Source organism: Pinus tabuliformis, chromosome 1_1 (assembly GCF_031772625.1).
Source record: "Pinus tabuliformis cultivar Carrire ecotype Pingquan chromosome 1_1, CPIR1, whole genome shotgun sequence".
Classification (NCBI taxonomy): domain Eukaryota; kingdom Viridiplantae; phylum Streptophyta; class Pinopsida; order Pinales; family Pinaceae; genus Pinus; species Pinus tabuliformis.
In genome coordinates this window covers 580541221-580562328 of record NC_142297.1, presented here as the reverse complement: position 1 = coordinate 580562328, position 21108 = coordinate 580541221, and positions in this window count along the sequence as shown.

Below are 21108 nucleotides of genomic sequence, written 5' to 3'. Positions count from 1 at the left end.
TAAGATTCTTTCCTTGTGTTCTATGGAGCTATATACCCCACCCATATCATTTTCAAATTCTGCTATTTCACTTTATCCCTTTCTTAGGGTTTAATCATCCTTGATCCTTTTGTTATGTGCCCATATTTTGGAAACCCTCTTCAGCTCGGTAAGATTGTGAGCAAAACCTTTAGTTATGTTCCCTCCAGTAGCTGGGGGATTTGTCTTCCAAAAATCTGTGACCATGCATATATAGGATGCATCCTTTAATCATGCAGAAAAAAACTTTAAAGGACCCTTGGGTTTTCCCTGCCCTCCGCAGATTTCCATATATATTGGGAAATGATCAGAGATGCCTCCTGATCCCACCCATTGTCTATGATTAAGACCATGGTCAAGTAGTCTTTCCTTGATCAGAAATCGATCAAGTCTTCGAGCAAGACTGTCATCCCCAATCCTATTATTCCTCGAGGTGGGCTACAGCTTTGTAGAGGGGATATCAATCAAGTTTTGTGATTCTAAGGAATTCTAAAAATAGTCAGATAGGAGGTCCCTCTGTGCTCGGTGACCCCATGATTCGGAACGTCTTATGGAGAAATTTAAATCACCTCCCATGATAAGGTATTCCTTTTGAAGTAGCTCAGAGCTCAAGAAGTGATCCCAGTATTCAGGTCGATGATGGCACAACCCATAGACATTATAAAACCAAATCTCCATTCCGAGATCAACTATGAACAAATTTTCCCCAATATGCCCAGATCCACCCCAACTGTTGCGGAGGTTTGTGGTGCGCGAATTGTAGCCCAAGGAAATTCCACCAGATCTTCCATTAGCATCAAGGCTAAGAAATATCCAACCGGGGAGCATCGATTCAAGTAGAAGAGAGATGGCTTCAGTTGTTCCTATTGTTTCATGTACAAAAATGACATCTATCGGTTCTACGACAATCATTCTTTGAAGTGTTAATTTTTTTTGGGCTTAGCTAGCCCTCAATAATTGAAGGAGACTATCTTCATTGGGAGGGGCCTCCTTTAGGGAGATCTGTGCTCTAAGTGCCCCATGAATGGTTGCTTATTTGCCAGTAGCAATCTCGTCTTCAGCTAGGCTCTGTGCTTTGGAGAGAGACGAGGGTCGACCCCGAGGGAGTTTAGGGGGGAAAGGGAAGGTAATCAGGTCTAATCCAATGTGGTCCAAAGCCTGTCTTTTTTGCCTTGGATCAGGTCTGATATCTCAGGGAGGGAGTCCCAGATTCAGTTGCAGGAGTGATTGAGGGGGGGGTTTGGGAACCAAGGGGGAATGGTAGAGAGAGTAGATGAGGGGGGGCTAAGGGGGCAGGTCAAAGAGATGGGGAGTAGAGAGAGTCCAACCGAGCCATGAACAATGCCAAAAGTAGAAAAAACATTAAAATTGGCAGTAGAGAGCAAATGAGAAAGATTAGTGGAGGGAGAGTTCTTACCCGAAGCATCTGTAGCCCCAGCAACCACCCTAGCCCTTGTGAGAGGAGGAGAGGGTGGCCGAATCGGTGGTTTGTCGTGCTTCTTTAGGGTCACTTGCATGGGGATCTTCTTTACTGAAACATGATCCGCTTGTACCTATGAGTCAGATCTAGGGGGCTGTTCCTCCTGCTTCTGCGGTGACTTTGGTGGGATCACCCTTCCTGAATCCCCTGTACTAGCCTTGAAATTAAGAGGGCAATCGCGATATAGGTGCCCAACCTTATGGCATCTTCTACATCTGAAGGGAACTCCTTCATAATCCAACATCTACCGCCGAGAGGAATTCCTCATTGTATAATGATAAACTCCTATAATCCATCAATGGTATCCAAACATACCAAGACCCTAGCGTAGGCCATTTTCCCAGTAGTGAGGTAGGATTTGTCATGTTCTAAATAAGTGCCAAGTGCATTCCCAATGCATCTAAAGACATCCTCAGACCAAAACTATAATGGTAACCCAGGAAGACAGACCCAGAGGGGGCCAGCTTCAAGCCGCTCTCATTTAGGGTAAAAAAGGGGAGTCCATTTGCGGAGGAGAACCAACGCCTGTTATATATGCCAGACAATTGAGAGCACCCAATTTGTATGTTCGACCTTGACAAAGCATAGGGAAAACCATCCCTTAACAGAAGTTTGCACAGATGGAGAATCAGCGAGGTGATGACCCCATACCTCAGTTGCCCATTTCTTCAGCATTGACGCGTTGTAGTTGTGTGCCCTGACATGACCCACCAAGACCCAACCTGCTGTGTCCATGGAGTCGCACAATTGTGTGTCCTCGGTTAACTTAAGGAAAACCTCACAAGCCTTAGGTTTCAAACACTTATTTTTTTTAGATGCCCTGGTCCTATCATCAGATGAGGGTTTTTGTGGGCTAGTCGAAGGGAGAAGTGTCCCAGTGATAGGAGAATCTAAGATAGGCACTGAGGTGGAGATGCTAGTTAAGGGAGAAATCTCGTTGAGGTTACCAGATTGGGGAGCAGCAAGCAGCAACGAGGGTTGATGGTTGGCAACATGAGCCTCTTGTTCGCAGGATTGAGTAGTCGAGGGGACATGAGAGCCAACCGAGGGAGGAAAAGGGGCGAGGCCCACTGATAGGGTTTCACTGCTGGGGTTTAGAGGATGTTCCACAAATTGGAGAGTAGAAGGCGACAGAGGCTGTGTCGTGAGGTCTGATAGGGTAGGGCTGACCTCCAGGAGGGTAATAACCAAGCTCTTGGATCCCGAGATTGATGGCAGTGCTGCAACGGTCGCAAAAAGTTCACAACTAAAGGAGAAGATGCCTGTCGGGTTTGAATGAGGATGTGTCCAAATAGAGACCCCCTCCAAAGGGTCCATTGATAATCAACTAAGTCCTCCATAACTGTCACTAAAAAACCGCGCCAGCTGCCTTCAGAGTGTTGGGGAGCCTATCGTTGTATAAACTGGAATAGTAGCGATGAGGGAGGGGAAGTGAAGGCTAAGACGACGAAGAGGAGGTATTAACCGCAACAGTTTGTCGACTGCGAAAAAGGTAACATCAAAGGCGTACGGGCTAGCAGATGTCACAAGGTACCATTACTATAGCTGAAAATAATTTTGTGCTTCAGGAACGTGAATAAACCCAAAACTGCGACATATCCCGATATGAAACCCCCGACTCCATCTCTTCGGGTACATTCATCCAGGTTCTCAAGTACTTCAGTTGCAGTGTTGATGGTGTATCTGTTGGTGGATTAGTTAGTAGGTAAAGAAATTAATTATTTTTCCATGTCTCTGGTTTATTTATATTTATATTTATTTATCATATCTCTTTTATTTACCATGGTATTTGGCCCATAGACTTGGTATATAATTAGATGTTGATTTCTAATCCTATTTGATATTTTTTGTTTATTTATTATACCTCTTTATACCTCTTTTATATTTATTTATTTGCCATACCTCTTTTATAAATATGGTATTTGGCCCATGGTATTAGTAATTATTTGTTCCATGGTATTTGGCCTATAGGCTTCACCTAAATGAAACATATTTTGTGAGTTTTTTAAATCTAAAGAAGTTTATGGAATAAATATAAGAGGTGGTTTTATTTATTTACACTACTTCTAGTTTATTTATATTTTTATTTATTTACCGTGCCTTTGAGTAAATATAAAAAAAGTTTCATTTATTTACCATACCTCTAATTTATTATATTTTTATTTATTTACCATTTCAAAAAACTCTTATATTTTAAATTTATATTATGTTTATACATGCTAATAATTAGATTGATTTTTAAATAGGGCGGACATTAAATTAAAATGTTAAATTTTAAACATTAAGTTTACATTTACATGTTTAGATTTTTATGTGAAATTTATCTCCATACTCTCCTATACTAAGTTGTTTATATTTACATTTACATTTTTATGTGAGATCTCCTTGTAAAAGAGCTTTCAACCCACTAAATCATACATATATGTATATATATTGAAATCACTCTTAGCACAATAATTTACATCGATATGATTGTGGATATATGATATGACTTCCCAATTAAAAATTTTAAAATAATATTATTGTTTTTACGATGATTTCAGATATTTAAATCTGGAGGGTGTTCTATTTTTTTAATTTGAAAGATTCGTGATTTTGCAGTCGCATGATCATAATTTGTGTTGGTGTGATTACATTTTTTAGTCAATTGCATGATAGTAAATTGTCTTTATATTGTCTTTATGATAGTAAATGTACTTCTGCCAATTATATTTTGCGTGCTATGAAAGTTGAATATGTCCAAAAATGTACTTCTGCCCATTATATTTTGCGTGCTATCAAAGTTGAATATGTCTAAAAATGGACTTCTGCCAATTATATTTTGCGTGCTATCAAAGTTGAACATGTCCCAAAATGTACTTCTGCCAATTATATTTTGCGTGCTACCAAAGTTGAATATGTCCAAAAATGTAATGAAAAGCGTGGTGTTCTGCACGTTGTTGGGTTGGAGTACAATGCAGAACAATGGGATGAAAATAAAGTACGCTGTTTTAGTATCAATTACGGACACAAACTTGAAAGTCTCAGTGTCCTTTTATCTTTGAGGTGGATCTGGAAAGTAGTTGGTCCACGAAATTAGAGATCGGCATCTTCGTCTGTCCAACTAACGTATGTGGGTAGCTTTTGATATTTTACATTTCTATTTTCCCAGAGACACCGACACCATCAAAAAGATTGAAGATACACTCCAGATCGAAGCAATAGCGAGCAGGATTAGCAATAGAGATGGCAACAGTCGTCGATGATATGTCTCTCTGTGCTTTTAGAGAGCACCCAAAACAGGTACAGTTGCAATTACAGAAGACCATTCACTGAATACCCGAACTCAAAGAAGTTACAGTACAGAAAAGCCTTCAAACTTAGAATAAATTCTTGTTGGAGTCAAAGAAGTATATGTGGTGGAAAGAGAGTGGAGGAGATTGTAAAACAGGCGAAGGAGATGATGAGGAAATCTGGTCAGTGCGGCCCTCCTCGCTGGTTCACTCCTCTTGACTGAGAGCCTCCGCCAAATGCTCCTTTGCTTCTCTATCTTCCAGGTTCTTTTACTTTTTCAATATTCAAAACACCTGTAAGGAATGATCTCACATATAGGATTGAAAATATGGGTTGTTTCTCATTGACCATTATTATGTTCTGTTAACCATGTTTTGTTTATTTTGAAATAATGTTGCCTGATATGCATAGGCAGCATCCAAAATGTTTTTAGTCCTCAAATTGCTTGATCAGACAATAGGCCACGGCTTTCTGACCCTTTACCAATGTTGCAAACTTAGCATCAGCAAAACCGGAAAAGTATGGGAAAAAACTTCAAAAGTCGGTCATTATAAACTTGGACATGAAAACTCAGAAGAACGTAGAAAAGTCAGTAATCTGACAAACTCAGAGAAGGCACGAGAAATTGGAGAGTTCTGCAACAGTGTTGTATACTGTGGGCTGAGTTTTGCAACACTGCTGTATGCTGCTGCCATCAGCATTGTCAGATAACCTAGACTTGGGGAAGAAAAGGCAAAGAGTAAGAATATGTCTCAGACTTGGGGGAATATAGTAGAAAAACTGATAGGCCTAGGCCAATGTCAGTTAAGCACAAATCTATAGTTCTACCAAAGTCTGTCAAAATGGTCAAACTGGCAGAGTAATTGAGCTCTTGATCAAACTCACTGGTCCTTGATCAAATCTACCAAGTCTTAGTGAAGTTTGATTAAATTCACCAAGCCTTGTTGAAACTGTGTGAGTCTTGGCATGCTTGACAAGGTAATCAAATTGGACCAAAATTAGTAAACTCAACTCGTTTAAAAGTCAAACCATGTTTTCAGCCGGTGGTTTGAGTGGCATCTAACCGACTGAATCTGAAAAAGTGTTGGCTCTTGTCCACCATCCTGGCCATGCCTGAATTTGAACAAGTGGGAGGAGTATGCATCAATTCTTCCCAACTAGGTTGAGTGTCAATATTTAAGCAAATTATTCTAGGCACCCATGCACAAGAATCTCAATGGTAGTTAGCTTGGATAATCACTTTGGCACACTTTGTGTGTCCAAATTTAAGAGGAGTGAAAAAACACAGTGAAACACAAAGTTACCCAGATTGAAAAATCAATGCAGCTTCATAGCTCTTATCACATTAAGATACCACTTTGTCACACCATACCCAAAACCGGTTACATAGAGAGTATATAAAACTACATGTTTGACTCAATCTAATACATTGTTTGATACCATCTAACTCATTATTGCAAAGTGTTACTTGTGCAATGAATGCATTACAGTCCCAAAACTATTGGCGGAGTAAAGTGTTAGTTTTTGTAGCATCAGATGTGTTCTAGCCACGAAATTTGTTGGAGAGGGTAGAATGCATGAGATCTCCAAAAGTCAGAAATCATTTATGGAAATTCCACCTAAAGCTGACTTAAGTAGATTATTAACCTATTTTTTAATGTTTACTAAGTCTAAACTTAGTAAAACTGGTTAATTAATGAGAATTAACTATTTTCTAGAAACTCACTGATCGACTTCAAGATGATCGTAGCCCTTGATTAAGTTTTAATCTTGGTCATTGGTGCTCCAAGAGAGTATTATAAGAAGAAGTCGATGGTACTTGGGGAACACACCAAAGACACTTAACCAACAGTTCCTTGTGCAGATGAGCTAGCTGAAAGAGCTTGAGTTAGAGAGGGACACCATGACTACGTAGTGGCAAGAGGCCAAGTTATTTACAACTCGAGTGGAGGTAGTGTCTTGGATTTCTTGTGGAGGAAGGGAATTTCCCTTAGATAATTTCAGCCATATTTTCTTGTTGTGGATTGCTAGTTTAGGCATCTAGATTGTACTCATAATTTCATTGCTGCATAATAATAAAACCCTCATATGCTGCATCGGTTTTTCCAATTTGGGTTTTTCCGGGGATATTTGTCCAAAAATAACTATCATATTTTTATGTGTGTGCATATTTTCTCAGTGCCAACGCTATTTATTTTCCGTAAAATTTTATTTGTGAAGTTTGGAGTGTGTTTAATTCGATGTTGTTGTAGTAATAAATTGAATAATTAATTTATCAATTAGAAGAATTAATACCAGTTGCTGCAATAGGATTTTAGACTTGAAATTTTCACATGGTATCAGAGCGTAAGTGATCAACCGGGAAGCTCAGAAGCGGAGGAGATAATTTCATTGTTTAGATGAAGCATCAGGCCAAAAAGTTGCGCATTACCTATACAGGTAGGCCATATTTTCTCTTCATGTTGAAGGTGACAATCATCAAGATTATTTTCTCCTTTTGCAAAAAAGAATTCAGATGCCAAACTCCATCTTTTGGCCAAAATTTTCCTAACTTCCAACTTTATATTTTGAAATATTTGTTTATTTCTAGCAAGCCAAATCTTCCAACATAAGAATGGTGGAAGACTTCTCCAAAATATCTTTATCAAATACTTGTTTTTTAAAGAGAAGGGATAACATGTTTTCCATTTAGCATATAATTATGAGAGGGTGAGATTAAAATTGATGATGACCTTGATTGGGTTGACTAAAAAGAGCCAACATTCTTCAGTGAAATTGCAACTTATGACTAGGTGTTGGATTGTTTCTTCCTCTCTTTGACACAGGGGGCATCTTGAGGGACCATAAATGCCTTTTTTCTTAAGATTTTCTATAGTTATGATATTGCCTTTTAGCATAGTCTAAATAAAAAAATTTATTTTCAGAAGGCTCTCAGTCTTCCAAACTGATTTCCAGAGAGGCCATTCAGGATAGACATAATATTCTTGAAGCTTCACATAACCTGATTTTATATAAAATTCTTCGCCTGATGGGTTCCATTTGAATTTATCTTGCTAACTAAGGCTAATTGGTGATGCTCCTTTGAGGTGAGTAAGGAGAAAATTCCATTGATTGTTGAGATTAGGTGGAAATGTTGGGGGTGGGGGGCCTTCCCAAGAGCTGTCTTGTTGATTCCAATTTGAGATTTGAGCAAGAGAATAGATTCCTTTATTTACCATCCAAGTCTTGAGAGGAAGAATGCCTTGAAGGTCAGAGATAGGGGATTTACCCTGTTGGAAATAATACTGCTGCAATTCGTCTCTTTCTTCTTTAATGAGAAACTTCTTTTACAATGTACTGGTGCAGTCCTTTACCAGTACGCAGGCTACAACCTGCAGAGGGCTACAACCCTCTCTCGTTTTCCAACTACTTCTGGAAGGGAGCTACAACCCCCTCAGCTCTTGTACTAGCTGATCCATTTACTAGTACGTAGGTGCTGACCCTACAACCTTCAGGGACCACGTTTCATCAATTTTCAGACTGGATCCAAGAGTACAAAACAAACATTACTGCAATACAATCATCAACTTATACTTGCATCATAATTCATTAAACAACCCAATACTGAATCACTGAAACCCTGTCATCAAGAACACAGAACCCAAACCAGAGCCCAGAACTCTGCAACAACCACCAGAATCAGCAGCAACCTGAAATATCAAATCTTATTATGCATACGCTACTTCACTGTACCAAAACCGCGTGTATACGCGCTTTCACCAAAGGCAACCCGTGTGCAGATCTAGAAATAGATTCTTATGCCTTCGCTGTCAGATCCGACCCTTGCCAAAACGTCCCGAACAGATAACCAGCAATACCAGATCCTCTCACTGCGTCAGACACACAATACATGTCTTTGCCTAATGATCTTCTCCTTATATAGCCTTAGGCCTTGTTCAATACCAAGAGCCAAAACCATAGTAACACAATACCATCAACTTCAAAACTAGGGATCGACACGCCCGTCGAGACACAATGGTCTGAAACCATAGGCACAACTTCCAAGGACTAACCGCCATGGACCAAAGGTACTTTTCCACATACACGCGCTTTTGCTGAAGCCAACCTGCGTGTACACGCGACTTGGGCTTAACGAACCTGCGTGTATGAACTTTCTTGCCATGCTGTACTAAGATCTGTCCTCTGATTAAGTTGCCATTACCTGTACCAACCTCTGAGCACCTGTACCAACCTCTGAGTGAGTTGCCATCAAGGACAACACTTGAATCATAATGCCAACAATCTCCCCCTTTGGACTTGATGGCAACCACCACACCAAGTCACTCTCCCCCTTTGACATCAAGGGCAAAGGGCGTACCAAGATATTCTCTTCTTTGGTATACCTTCTACTGTCCATACTCCCCCTGAGTACATGCTGAAAATTCTGATTTGGCTCCCCCTTTGTATATGCCAAAATGTACCAATCTATCCATGCTCCCCCTGAGCAGATGTAGGATCTAAGACCAGCCATTCATATTTGTACCATAATCATCAACCTGCAATACTATTCCTTTGATCAAACAACAAGATGTATCATTTAGTTTCATCAGCAATCCATAATGCCAACAATGAATTATTTGAATTATATGCTCCCCCTGAGTGTGAGCTAACCATGACTGAACCATTTCCTGAGTCTGTTCTGCTACCCCTTGAGCCTGAGCCAACCATGACTGAACCTGGGTTTGTTCTGCTGCCCTTTCTCCATATACGCGACTTTGCAGCCTGTAAATCGCGTATATACGCGACTTGTCTTCATTATATCAGCGTATGCAGGATGGAATACTGAATTTCATCACTTTCAGATTCCCCTGTGTCTGTTATGTCAGCTGACTGAGTTATGCCACACCTTTTTGTCTCTGTCTTCTTCAATTCCTGCAACTGTGATGATGTATGGTCCTCTTGTCTTGAATTTTGAAATCTGCTCCTGCATTCCCTTGCTTTATGCCCATAGTTGTTGCATGTATAACACCTTATATTTTTCATGTTCCTTCTACCACAATCAATTGCTTTGTGTCCATATGCATTGCAGGCAAAGCAATACCCTCTGAAATACCTGGGATGCGATGATCTTTCTTGAACCATTCTACTTCTACATCTGGCTGCAACATGTCCAAGATTATGACATACATAACATTCAACATTCTTCAGCGGAGGAAATAATCGTCTATCACGTCCATAGTTAGGAGTAAAGGATCTTCCTTGAGGAATTTCTTTCCTTGGTTGTTCCTTGAGCATTTCAGATTTCTCATTAGAGTTTCTTGCCTCACCTTGTGAACTAGATTCACCTTCAACATATTCATGAAAACCAAGACCAGTCTTGATAGCAGGAGATCTTTGACTATTAAGAATATTATCCAAGACTTTAGAACTATCTTGAAATCGTAAAAGCTTATCCTTTTCTTCTAGTTTACCTTTCAAGATATTTACCTCAACTTGATGTTGTTCTTCCTTTTTCAGATACTGCTTCCTTAGGTCTTCTTCAACTTTTCTCCCTTCTTCCACTTGTCGCTTTAGTTTGATCACTTCATGTTCTTGATCTTCAAGATCTTCTTTTAGAGAGAGGATCCTTGATTCAAGTCTCTGAATAGTTGTGCTCTGATCTTTTGCTATATCCTGCAATTTCTCCCTTACCCTGGTTTCTGTCTCCAATTGTTCTTTTAATTTGGAAACTTCTTCAGTTTCTTCATTCTTCTCTTCATGTGCCATGAGACTTTTAATATCCTCGCTATTATTGGATGAAGCATTCTTCTTCTTATGTGCCATGAGACTTCTAATATCTTCACTATCATTTAATGAACTTTTAATATGGGTATAATAGCTTCTACCATCTTCTTCAGATATCTTTCCTTTGTTATGAGGACATCTAGCAGCATAGTGACCAACTCTACCACATAGAAAACATTTGAAAGGTAGCTTACCTTTGAACCGTCCAGTTCCCCGTTCAAGATTCTTGACAAAATTTACCTCATCTTCTTCCTCTGATACTTCGAATGCGGCCTCTGGTGGCACCTCTTGTCGCATTTCAAAAGCAGTTAAGATCCCGTGAAGCTGTGACATGGTAATTTTCTGCACATTCTCCTTTTCTTCTATGGCAGATACTTTAGAATCAAATTTAGTAGACAGAGATCTCAAAACCTTTTCAACTAAGACAACTTCCTCAAATTCTTCACCCAGATCCCTCATACAATTCACAATCTCATCCATACGCAGGAAATAATTAGCTACGCTTTCATTACTTCGCATCTTAAGAGTTTCATACCGGATTCTGAGAGTTTGAAGCTTTGCTCTTTTTACCTGATCATCTCCTTCGTAGCTTGTAACGATTTTGTCCCATATTTCCTTAGCTGATTTGAAATGCATGATCTTCATAAATTCTGATTGAGTCAAAGTACTCAATAGGACAGTAACTGCTTTGGCATTGAGCTCATATTGCTTTTTCTCTGTTGGATCTGTAGGAGTTACTGATGGGAATTTGTATCCTCCTTCTACGATTCCCCAAACTTCTGCTCCAAGAGACTGTAGATATGCAGTGGTTCTTATCTTCCAGTGAGTAAAATTGTTCCCGTCAAAGACTGGTGGCCTGATGTGTGCCTCTCTTTCTGGATTAGCCATTCTGATGGATCTTTTCCTTCAAGCGATCAAGCTTCCTCTGAAGGACCTGCTCCGATACCAATTGTTGGAAATAATACTGCTGCAATTCATCTCTTTCTTCTTTAATGAGAAACTTCTTTTACAATGTACTGGTGCAGTCCTTTACCAGTACGCAGGCTACAACCTGCAGAGGGCTACAACCCTCTCTCGTTTTCCAACTACTTCTGGAAGGGAGCTACAACCCCCTCAGCTCTTGTACTAGCTGATCCATTTACTAGTACGTAGGTGCTGACCCTACAACCTTCAGGGACCACGTTTCATCAATTTTCAGACTGGATCCAAGAGTACAAAACAAACATTACTGCAATACAATCATCAACTTATACTTGCATCATAATTCATTAAACAACCCAATACTGAATCACTGAAACCCTGTCATCAAGAACACAGAACCCAAACCAGAGCCCAGAACTCTGCAACAACCACCAGAATCAGCAGCAACCTGAAATATCAAATCTTATTATGCATACGCTACTTCACTGTACCAAAACCGCGTGTATACGTGCTTTCACCAAAGGCAACCCGCGTGCAGATCTAGAAATAGATTCTTATGCCTTCGCTGTCAGACCCGACCCTTGCCAAAACATCCCGAACAGATAACCAGCAATACTAGATCCTCTCACTGCGTCAGACACACAATACATGTCTTTTCCTAATGATCTTCTCCTTATATAGCCTTAGGCCTTGTTCAATACCAAGAGCCAAAACCATAGTAACACAATACCATCAACTTCAAAACTAGGGATCGACACGCCCGTCGAGACACAATGGTCCGAAACCATAGGCACAACTTCCAAGGACTAACCGCCATGGACCAAAGGTACTTTTCCACATACACGCGCTTTTGCTGAAGCCAACCTGCGTGTACACACGACTTGGGCTTAACGAACCTGCGTGTATGAACTTTCTTGCCATGTTGTACTAAGATTTGTCCTCTGATTAAGTTGCCATTACCTGTACCAACCTCTGAGCACCTGTACCAACCTCTGAGTGAGTTGCCATCAAGGACAACACTTGAATCATAATGCCAACATACCCAGGATGTTATCTCTCCAAAAAATTATGTCCTGTCCACCACCCAGAATTTTGGATGTGTTTTCTTGAACTAGAGTCAGAGCTTTTTTGAGTAATTTCTATATTTTTGTGCAAGGTATGATGGGAATTTTTGTTTTGAGAAGATAATTTTGAGAGGAATTAAGATACTTCACCTCCATAAATTTCTTCCACCAAGTGGTCTCACCTGTTATGAATTTCCATATGATCTTTTCTCCAAAGGCGTTGTTCATTAAACTAGGAAATCGAATAGAAATGCCTCCATTCTCATACGAGACAGCGATTTGTTTCCAATTTACCAAACTAAATTTATTGGTCTTTAATTTTTCCCCTTGCCATAAGAATTTTATTATAATTAGATCTATTTGCTATTATATTCCTGCAAGTGCTTGTATGACAACAAATTGATAAAGAGGAAGAGCTGATAAGATAGACTTAATCAATGCAATTTTCTCCAATTTTGAATTTTCTTTTTCATTTTGTCTATGACTTCAAAACATATTTTGAGATAAGCAGGCCCAAGTGTTTGAAATGATACGGCTAATTTGTTTTGAAAGGAAGTCCAAAAATTTGAGAAATGCATTGTAGAGTTTTTGCAGGTGTATTACATCCATAAATATTGTTTTTTGCATTATTTAGGAGGCATCCAGAGGCCTCCAAGAATTTGTCCATTTTTTTTTAATCTTTTGGCAACAATACACGAGGCTCCCCCCAATAATTAGGTTTCATCAGCAAATTGGGAATGGTTTATTCTTTGGACTCCTCTACTGAAATAGAGACCGGTGATGGTGCCATTCTACTTGTTGTGGTCTAAATTCCTACTAAGAGATTCAACCATGATGACGTAGAGGAAAGGAGATAGCGAACAACCTTGTCTTAAACATCTTGAGATTTGAAAGAAACTTCTTGGTCTTCCATTAATAAGGGGGGAAATCCAAGGGCCTAGAATGCAAGATTTTATGAGATCAACAAAATCTTAGGTGAAGCCAAACTTTTGTAGGACAACAGTTAGAAAGGAGAGGATACATCTATCAAAATCATTAACCATATCGAGTTTCAATATGAAGGCTTGTTCATTTCTAGACAAGATGGAATGAATAACTTCTTGGACAAGCATAATGTTATCAACATTTTGCCTATTTGGGACATAGCCTCCTTGATTTTCAGAAATCATTTTGGGAAAACCTTGGAGATAATTTTGTAGGAAGAGTTGCATAGAGATATAGGTCTAAAGCAATGAAAGGAGGAGGGTTTAAATTTAAAGGGCTAGATAGGTGGAGTTGGTATTGCCACTTTTTTTTTTAAACCCATCAATTCATATTTAGAAGGTCCTTTTTAATGAGCAACCAGAAAGAACGATAGAATGCAATGGAGAATCCATTAGGCTCAGGTGCTTTATCTGGTTGTAGTTTCCAAATGGCACACTGAAGTTCCTCTTCTTCCACTTGTTTGGTGATAATTGAGTTTGTCTCCTCCTAAATTAATTTAGGATATGTCTTATGAAATATTCATAATTTGAAGTCCCAAGATCGGCTCAAAGAAAAAAATTTAAGTGTTGATGTGCTTCATTTTTTATTTCTTTCCACCCCTTTATTTTAACATCCCTTCTCCTTTGATTGACTCTATGTGGTTTTTGACCATTCTCATTTTGGTGGTATTGTGGAAAAAGGTTGTGTTCTTATCACTAGCCTGTATCCATAAGTTTCTAGACTTTAACCTCCAAGTCTCTTCCTCATTTATGTTATTCTTATATATTTCCCAATATATTTATTTTTCTTTCAATTGTTTCTCTTTTGTAACTTCTCCTTCCTCCATGCTCTTCTAGACATGTTCTAACTCCATTTGCAACTCAACTTTCTTTTGGTGTGGTTCTTTATAGTGAAATCGAGCCCAATCCTTTAGATTTTTTCTGACATTCTTTAACTTTGATTCCCAAATGAAGCTTGGGGAGCCATTAATGCTTTGATTCCATGCTGAGGAGACCAACGTTATAACTTCTTCGAAGTTGGCCCAAAGGGGATTGTATCGAAAGGGGAGAGGACCCAGATTTTCGCCTTCCCCAAATTTAATGGAAATGGGCTTATTGTTCGATGTTCTTGATGGAATGATTTTTGAGATCATGGATTTATAATCTAAAATAGCGTTGTCTTGGATTAAAAACCTATCTAGACTCTCTTTGATGTTGCCCGGACCTAGTCTTTTGTTGCTCCAAGTGAATTTACCATTCTTAGACACTATGTTCATTACACTGTGATCTTCTATGACGTTCTTGAGCTTATTTCTGAAAGGGTTTGCTTGAAAGTTTCCTCCTTGTTTTTCATATGTGTTCAATATAAAATTTAGATCTCCTCCAACTATAAATTTTTTATTGGTTTCAGAGTCTAAGCAATCAACCAAGGATTGCCAACACTGGTCCTTGTCTCTAAAATGAGTGGGAGTGTAGATTTTGAAGATACTAATTTGATATCCAAAGATCTTATCTTTGAGTTTAGTCTTTATCCAATGCTTCTCTTTGAATTGACAAATAAGTTCCCAAGAGGACTGTTTCCACAATGTGAAAATACCGCTAGAAGCACCTATCCCTTTTATTGTTGTTCCTTCATAATATTTTATTTTTTAGATTATTTAATTCATTTCTTGTTCGGATGACTTGGTCTCCTAAATATTTAGGAATAATTCTAGACGTTCATATTTAACAAGATCTTTTTCTATATTGATTTTCGAGGGATGTTCGAGGCCTCTACAGTTCCAGGAGACCAGATACATTATTTTCTTTGGGGTGGAACAAAGGGACCTTTCCCTCAAACTATTTGATATGGTTTTTCCTTGTTTCCAATACATTTTTCTATGTATGTTTCCATTGGTTGTTGGGTCCCCATGGCCATTTATTTTATTGTTTCTTCGTCTCTTATTTCCTTATTGGCTTCTTATGATTATCTAAAGGAAAGATAGATTCCTTGGGTTGATTTCTTGTTAGAATCCTTTAAGAGGGAGGAAGAAGAGGGCATAAGTGGGGATGGGGGGAAATAGGGTGAGGGATAAGTGGGGGAAAGAGGGGGTGCGGCAAGAGGTGAGGGAGGAGGGGAGACCAAGGATTCAAGGGGGAGAGGGGGAGCATCCTCTCTAGTGGGGGGGGGATCAAGAGGGGGGGCTAGAGAGGCAAAGGGATTGGAGTCTGGAGGAAGGGAGAGAGAGGAGGAGGGTGGAAGGACATCCCGAGGAGGGGGAGCTGATGAGGAAGGGATTGATGACTTTGAAGGCTTGGTTCCAGATTTTTTTCATTTAACAAGTTCCCATTAAGGGTCTTGAGTTTCAGTTGTTTCTTCTACTTCTTTCTTCGAACATCTATTTCCAAAATGACCGTATTCATGACATACCTTACATTTGAAAGGAAGTTGCTCATAGTCCAGTTGTTGTATGTGAGCCCAGTTATCTACCTTGATCTTCACTGCTTCTAGTAGTCTCTTTCCTAAATTAACTTCCACAAATATTTGAGTGTAGGAATGCATATTTTCTTTTGGTTCACTTCGATCTATATATTTTCCAAATGTGTTGCCTATTGCTTTGAAAAATTCATCTTCCTAGCAATGAAGAGGGAGGTGGGGGAGGCAGACCCAAACAAGATCAGAATTAGGAACATCAATCTCGAGGTCAAAGTCTAGAGTCCATCTGTTCAAGTATATGCCTCTAGTGTCCATGAAGTATGGCCCATTTCTGAAGATGAGATCTCTATCTTCTCTGGATTCAAAATAGAAGGTAAAATAGCCTCTACCACAAAATCGAATCGATATTTTGCCTTGAGTTGAAGGAGACCAGTTTATTTCAACCCATTTTTGAATTGTTTTTGGAGAGGGCCATAGGCCCGTGAACTGCCCAACCAGACCCTTCTCAGACAATGAGAGAGCAAATATTCGTGGAAATGCAGGAGGTAAAATAATTTCAGGAATGTCCTCATTTTTTTTGACAAACTTGGAGATTACAGGTTTATATCGAGTCCAAGTGAGAAAACCAGATTGGAAAAGGCCATAGTAGCAGTGTCAGGAGGGGGTGCAGCAGTTGAGTGAGCCCCCTTCGAATTAGACTCCGAAGGGGCCATGGGGGAAGCAAACAGGCTGGAGGAAAGAGCGTGTCCTTAGAGGGAGAGCACAACGCCGGAGGGAACAATTTTCCCTTTAGGTTATTTTGATTGACTAAAAAAAAGTCGACTAAATTTTTTTTACCCTATATCAAGTTAAATCATGTACCCTCTATCTTATTAGCATTTTCCTTTCAATCCATCTTCTCTAGTGTCATCTATTGGTGAATGACTTGAAGCCTTATTGTGACATTCTCACTAGATAATGCCATGTGTATTGAAATGTACTTATCACTTTCCCATGTCAATAAGACTTTTAATTTATTCACTCTCCCATTTCAATAAGATTTCTAATTATTCAGTAATCGGATTATATATATATTAATTGGTGAATATATTAGACGTCTGAATGGTGAATGAATTAGAAGTCTTATTTTAATATACATATGATTTGTAAATTATCTCTCTATGATTGTAAATTATATTAGAAGTCTAAATGTGTATAAATTAGGAGTTTTATTTTAATATATTAAAAATAAGACATGAATTTATACTTAAGTGGGAAAAATCTCTCTCTCTCTCTCATATATATATATATATATATATATATATATATATATATATATATATATATATATATATATACTCACTCTAATGTTAAACATTAAACATGGTATAATTTAAAGGGAAAACCAATAATACTCAAAAAGAAAATCTATTGCTATAGTTTTGCTTTGATAGGAATTAATAATGAATATCCTTTCATCATTATTTTGACCAATTAAAAAAGGCAATTTCATAATACTTTAATCATATTGAAAATTAAATTATGTACTATCTATTTTATTAACATTTTCATTTTAATTCATCTTCTTTAGCATCATCTATTTTTCTGAAAATATTTATTGTGGAAGACTTCTTATTTCCAACTTAAGGTGGATGAGGATATATTGACTTTTTTTTTAAACTTTTTTAGCCTATATTAATTCTCAAGTAAATATGCTCAGTATATGCTTAGTCTTAATGCTTATCAAGAGTGGTATTGTGTTACAAAGTTTGTTAGGTTGCATTGACTTTTAATAAATTTAAAATTAGATTTGTGCCCACCAATTTCCAAGGGATTTGAGATTATTCTTATTCTAATGAGTTCATATTCTAATTAGATGGGGAAATTAATATATAAGCAAATTTTCCAGTTTAGGCTTCTGTGATCCATATCTAGATTCCAAGAAAAAAAACTGGTAATAATCACATCAAAATATAATTATTACCCAAAAAAAAAAATTGGAAATTAGCAAATTTATTAGCAAAATGGTCAATTTTACAATAAGATGTGTAATTTTTTTTCTAAAATTAAATTAACTTCGTGCCACATGGTTCCCCACCCACCAATTTCCTAGGGATTTGAGATTATTCCAATTTTAATAAGTTCATATTCTAATTAGATGGTGGAATTAATATATAAGCAAATTTCATTTAGCAAAATGGTTCATTTTACAATAAGATGTGTAATTCCTTTTTTTCTCAAGTTAAAGTTGACCCATAACCTTTTTATACATGGTTAATCAAGTAAATGTGTGCATTGGTAAGGTATTGTTCCTGTTGCAATAGTTTTTTTTTTTTAAACCTTAGGCTATATCAACCAGGTTAATATTTCTAATGTGGTTGTACAAGTCTAAAAATATTTCAAGTTTTTTAAATATAAGTATGTCGCTTTGATTATAAATATTTACTTATTTGCTAATATGAAACATTAGGTAAATAGTTTATTTTTATTTTTATGATATGTTAAAATTTTATTTTTGTGTCATTTTATTGATGAATAAAATTGGAATTTTATTGTAAAATTGAATTGAAAATAGGAAAAACAATAAAAATGGACGATTTGTTTTTTTGAAAAACCAAACCTTAAAAGGTAATAAAATAAGATAGAAAAAACAAGAGAAAACCTATGATGAATAGAAAAAGTTAAAAGTTGTTTGATTGTTTTTTTCTCAAAATTCCAATCTCTTGAAGAGACATTATATACATCAATGCATATAATATAAATTTAAGAGACATGTCTATTTTGGAATAAACGTTAAAGATTTTAAATTTACATATCAATAATTATTGGGTATGGTAGGGAATTAATCTCGAGAGAATATTTTAGAATATTCTTAGTAACTTTCACAAATAAAAGGTTGAAATTTATCTTAAAAATAAGTATGTTATTTCTACCCTTTTAATTTAATTGACTATTTAAAGAATGTCATATGAACAAGTGTCATATGAAATGAATTATGTTTTTCTGGTAGTATTGATAAGCCATGGTATTGGTAGTTGGTATTATAACAAATCCTTTTTTTGTTGTTGTTGTAATATTCGACCATTGACCTTTATTGATAACCAAAATAAAACGTGGGTGATTTCCAACCATACAAAAAACCAAAATAAAACAAAATACATTAGACAGTTTGACGTGGTTGATTTCCAACCATACAAAAAACCAAATATGGTAACATACAGAGTTTTATCCTTGTTTTTTGTAATACCGGATCATTGATTTCTATTAATAACCAAAATAAAACAAAATACATTTAATAGTTTGAAGTGCTTGATTTCCAACCATACAAAAAACCAAATATGATAACATAGAGCGTTTTAACCACTAGCAGCAAATACCATACAAGGATAAAGATGACAAAATGAGGATATAGAACAACCACTCACTATGAAACCATAAGACAAAAACGAAATCATAGATGGATTCATTCGTCAAAAATTATCACCGAGCAATCTACATAGGAGTTTGCACCAACCATATTGATTGATGAAGAATTTATAATCGCTTCCCCATTCTGAGGCGCATTTGACTCAGTGTCCGAACCTGAGATTATATAATGTTCCATTTTGTTCAATTGAACCACAATTTTGTCCATATCATAACGTATATCACTCAGTATCCTCTTCAAGTCCTCGTGGCCAACAAAGAGTATGTAGTTATCTACCTATTTGTCTTGGAGCACCATGTGAAGAAGAGTCTCCATATGTTTGTGTGTTGATATAGAGTGAAAAAAATATAACCTTATCTTCCTTAGTTTTCTTGGATTTAGCACCCATTTGGTTTTACCACTACAAACTTCAAAATCTGATTAATACATCTGATCTCCAAATTCCTTTGCTTCTAGGGTGCGAATTTCCTTTCACACTTCCATAAGAAGAGCATCAAAGAAATTCATAACGACGATGTCTAGAGGAAGATGCCCCTGGTGTGCCTCCCCTGTGACTGAGCAAACATTGACGTGGGGCCAGACGACTCTAATACCCGAGTTGCCCTAAACCTCAAAAGTTTTGGCAAGAACACAGCAGTATCAATGATCAACAATGATACTTGAGATGACCTGAACCTTGGAAGGTATAGAGCGAGGACCAACAATGATACTTGAACTGGCTTGAACCTTAGTAGTTTGGGCAAGAAAACACGAGTGAGAATAATCTTCTCTTGAACTAGCTTGAACCTCAATAGTTTGGGCAAGAAAACACAAGTGAGAATAATCTTCTCTTGATACTGAAACTATTAAGTGAGAAAATGTTGCGTAAGAGGAAACATAACTCTAGAGCATACCATGTATGAAATGCAACTAGTATTCGCCACCCTAGACACACCACTGATGTTCACCACCCTGAAACATTAGACAATTTTTTGTATACAACTACAGACAAGATGCAACATTTACCAGACATGAAACAAGGTTGATACAATACGCCAAACGAATGCCAAGTGTATTGCTTCTCCCACGGTTCCGCCATCCCAAGAATTTGCATGGTAGTGAGGTCATTAATGAATCATGACGAGCTGTAAGAGAAAATCAAAGCCACATCCAATCCACCATATGTTTGCACTTCCATACCCGCGTCGATTGAACAATTAGAATGTCAAATGTCGTTAGCAATCCCAAATGCGTGCTCTCCCACCCTCGTGTATTTAAGTTGAAAATGCCTCCACCATATAGAGGAATTATGTGAACCAACTCCAAGCCACAAGTATGCTAGTTTAAGCCAAATGGAGGCCATGGCTTTCTCTCCAAGTGCATCCTCCATCTTGGCCATACAAACCATATGCATGCCACTCATTACCAAGAGGAGAGTCTTGCTGCAGGAGAACTATAAAATTAGTTTTTCCAATGATACAATTCCGGTAAAGCACCCCATTGAGGTTGTATATACATCCTCCATGGAAAAGTGGAGGATGTATATATGTTTAACTCACATATTAATTATTTTTATAATTAATAATAATAATAATAATTTAAAATAAATTCATAATTTAGTTAAATTTTATGATTATTTTATTCTTAGCAATGTGATATGTATCATCAAGTATTTTGATGGTTAGCACATATTAATGCCTATGAGTGTTTACCATCCATTTAATTTTTATAATTGTGCTAATATAAACTTATTATTCATTCTCTAGCCCAATCTGGAAGAGTTGTTGTAATGTGTGATATGTATCATTAATTGTTTTGATGGTTAG